The following is a 4,335-nucleotide window of genomic DNA, read 5'->3' as shown; positions in this document are numbered from 1 at the left end:
GTACGGTTATTACAAACAAAGGGGAAGCTAAGCTCTTAGAGCAATATTTAATATCCTATCGGATGCTGCAGAAGACAGATTCTATTACGAATATTCTTTCCGTTGTGAATGAGTGTAAGAGAACTGTAACTGGAGTATTTTCAAGGATTAAACTACAACGAATTATTAGGTGATGCTGTAGTTAAACATATTTCCAGTAGTATGGCAATTACGGTTACGCATATACCAACACTAGAAGACATACATGCATACGTACGTGTTGTACAGAAATAAACTTATGACTCACATCACGATGAACGCTGGTCTTTCAAATGGGAGGCCAGGGCATTAGCAATTCACTCACACAGTTCATATAAAAAGTTGGTACCTGAGGTTTTTCCCGGGCAGGCTGCCGCCTAATACACCAGCGAATTTTACCCAACTCCTCGACCCAGCAGTGGGTCAACTGCTAACATTTCATTCGGCTTCCTCCTTCACCGTAAATATGATGGAAATAATGGACATATGAGGACGTGTTTTACAGAATTAAATTTCTTACTCATATTCTCGGTATAGAGGTAAGTCGAATGCAATGTGAGCAATTGACACACTGCTGGGTCGAGAAGTTGGGAAAAATTCGCTGGTATGTTACGTGGTAGGCTGCCCGGGAAAAACCATAAATACAGAACTACTTAGGGTCCAACTCCTTTTATGAATTGTGTGAGTGAATTGCAATGCCCTGGCCTTCATTTGAAAGACCGGAATTCGGTCCGACATGAGTCTGACATTTATATATATATATATATATATATATATATATATATATATATATATATATATATATATATATATATATATATATATATATATATATATATATATGTGTGTGTGTGTGTGTGTGTGTGTGTGTGTGTTTAAATAAGATAACACTATTGTAATACATTTCGTAACTAGTAAAAGATAATCATTCCCACAGGTGACTAATAAAGGTAGGCACACCCATATCTGACCTAGTAAAGATAAGCACTCCCGACTGAGAGGAAGCAAGAATAAGTGTCCTAAATGATTTATTAGGTTAGGAATAATAATATGTTTATCAGCGATCAGTTTATTCTTGTACTGTTTTTTTTCGTATATTTGCTTGATCATATTATTATTATTATTATTATTATTATTATTATTATTATTATTATTATTATTATTATATTGATGTTGTTTTGTTGTTGTTGTTTCTCGTTTCTCCAATATTATTCTTATTAGCAGGAGAATTTCACCACTGCGTAACTTTCATGCGGGAACGAAGTTTCAAAAGACCGCATATGGCCCTGTCTCCCTCCCACGACAGGAAAAAAATGCCCTATTTCGCACCAAGTGCAACGAATTAATTGATTGCTTTGAATGTCTTTTTTCGATATACCTCGAGCTCTCTCCATGCACACCTGATCCAGGTGAATTTCAATGGTCCGGTGCTGTTATTACTTTTTTTCAAACAAGAAAAAGCTTATAGTAGACAAAATCTGGATATTTTGTCGATTTCTTTTCTCTCTTTGAAGACTGGCAGTGTGGAGTCTTCAGTAATACGAGTCTGGAGTTATTATATTACTTCAACAACTTTTAGAGCGTTCTCTACTTATATTAAGTAGAAGTAAAAGAAAATATATATCTAAGACACTTCTGCTCAGACACGGCCAGGTCATCAAGTATATATGGTTATTGGAATTCTTTGAAAGAAAAGTTCACTGGAGTCTACACACGTCTCATTCCTGAAGTTTTCCCAAAACTCATAATACCGAAGGAGTTTCCGTTTCCCTTTATGGTTTGGTTTCGGTCATTGACTTCAAAGCACCGCTTCATGAAGTTGATTCAATATATATTTTCTCACTTCTGCTTTCAGTCTTTCTTCAGAATTCTGGATAAGGATGCACAGTCAGGTTGTGTTTCCACTTATTTCACTTGCCACGGTACGTTTCGCCTGTGTCACAGGCTTTGTCATGCAAGAACCAAGGCACAAAAACATCTTCCATTCTATTTATACCTCCAAGAGGGCGGCAGTTTAGGTTTGGTGGGTTCCTATTACTTTTATTTACAATGCTTGCTCAGTTTACTAGGGGTGGTTAATTGTTTACATTATATTTACACAATGTTATTACATAATGTAACTACATTATTGTATTAGTTTGACATTCTACTTCTACTTCTTATATTGGTAGTAAATTATTAATTTCTTCATCTGTAGTGTTTGGCCAGGGCTTGTTTTGGCGATAACCTTTACCCTGTCTCCTGTCCCTGGGGTGGTGGGAAGGGCAGGGCTCATCTCCTTCCATCTGGACGTTTAGTGTGGACTTGTTTTTTGTTATACACAGCTTCTGTTATGGTCATGTCCTGATATGGACTGCATTTGTATTTTATTCTGGTGTTGTCTATCAGTTCTTGCAGCGATGGTTTCTTGTGTTTGTCCGTGTGGTGTTGAAAAATGATTCCCGTATTTCTGTACGCCATTAATTGCCGTCTGAGTGCTGTTGATATCTTACCGATGTAGCTTTCCCTGGAAGGTCTGCTTTGCTCCTCGGGCAAATAAATTCATAAACCACATTGGTAGTCATCTCCTTCGGCGTAGGTCCACAGTTGCTGTTTTTCATTACAAGGGATGTCCATGGGTGGGGCTTGCAATAAACCCGCATGTTTATGTTGGTGTATGGGGCTCGTGGCTTGACTCCCTTCTTAGAAACTTTCTTCATGTTGTTGTTGTTGTTGCTGTTGTATTTGTTAACATTTATCTGGTAGTATATTGTTATCTGGTGTCCTATCTCCATGTTGTGTTGTTCTGTTGCGTTGTTTTGTTGGTAGAAGCGGTATCATTTTATCTTCAAATCCATTGTTTGTGAGCAGCTGTTGTATTCGGTCCAGCTCCGTGTGTGTCGCTTTCCACGTTGTACAGCGGGTGAAGGCCCGACGTTCGTACGCAACGACCAACATTCGTCGCCTTTATGTACACCTTTCTTGTCCCTGTGTTTAATAATACATCTAAGAATGGTAGTATTTGGTCTACGCTTTGTTTTATAGTGAAATTCAGCACGGACTGTTCTGTAAAGATGTCTTTCTGTGTCTGTGCATCTTGTTTGTTGTTAATTGCGATGAAAATGTCGTCAATGCATCTCGCGCGTATTACAGGTCTTTCACGGTTACTGAATACGGTGTCTTCCAAACTGGTCATGTATGTGTTTGCCATAAGAACGCCTACGGGGGAACCCATAGCTACACCATCTACTTGGCAGAATATAGTTCTCCTTTGTAGGAGTAAAATGGTGCTTCTTCTGTGCATTCTCCTTATGGTCTTTTCTTGGATTCGTGGTGGGCTTGCTTGTGAACGTTACGTGTTAGTAAGCAAGCTTTCGACGTCCACTGATGAGATTTCTTTGGTTGGGTTTTCAGTTTTCAAGATGCCTAGGATTTCCATTTTGATCTTAAGTTTATATTTCATCGGTATGTATGGGGTGGTTATGTTCTTCAGAGTCTTGGCTGTTTTGTGGGAGGGGGACGTGATCTGGGATATGATCGGTCTGAGTCGGTTACCGTTTTCATGAGTTTTAACTGTGCCATAACAATATCCAGGACTGAAGTCTCCCTCGAAGTTCGGGATGATTTTCTTACGGCGCTGTTTGTTGGTCTCCTTTGGTAGTCGCGCCATTTTCTACTTTCATTGTTCTGGAGGGTCTTTATTGATTTCAATGGATTTTGTTGTGTCGTTTAAAATGTTGGTCATCTTCTCGTTGTATTTTTGTTTGTACATTACCACGTACACTGCTGTTTTGTCACCTTTGCATATAATGATGCCTTTATTGTTTTTAAGCTCCTTGGCAGCTTGCTTTAAACCCATTGTTAATATTTTACTCTGGTTGTGTCCTCTTGTCTCGTTAGCCTCTCCCGGCAGCTTTTCATTCACTGGATCCATATTCCATGTTGGTCTTGGCCTCATGTTCTATTTGTTGCAAGTTATCTATCAATTTTTCTGTGTCTATTCGTTTGTCCTGCTTGTTTGTTCTTCTGTTATAATGGCAGTTCAATTCTTAGTTCTTCATTGGAAGGGTAAGTAGAGCTCTCGGCTAGCACGCTGTTGGCCCAGCGTTCGACTCTCCGACTGGCCAATGAAGAATTAGAGGAATTCATTTCTGGTGATAGAAATTCGTTTCTCGTCATAATGTGGTTCGGATTCCACAATAAGCTGTAGGTCCCGTTGCTAGGATAACCATTTGGTTCTTAGCCACGTAAAGTAAATCTAATCCTTCGGGCCAGCCTACGAGAGCTGTTAATCAGCTCAGTGGTCTGGTTGAACTAAGATATACGTAATTTAATCCA

The sequence above is a fragment of the Macrobrachium rosenbergii genome, chromosome 54, assembly GCF_040412425.1.
Source record: "Macrobrachium rosenbergii isolate ZJJX-2024 chromosome 54, ASM4041242v1, whole genome shotgun sequence".
NCBI lineage: Eukaryota > Metazoa > Arthropoda > Malacostraca > Decapoda > Palaemonidae > Macrobrachium > Macrobrachium rosenbergii.
This window is presented reverse-complemented; position numbering follows the sequence as displayed.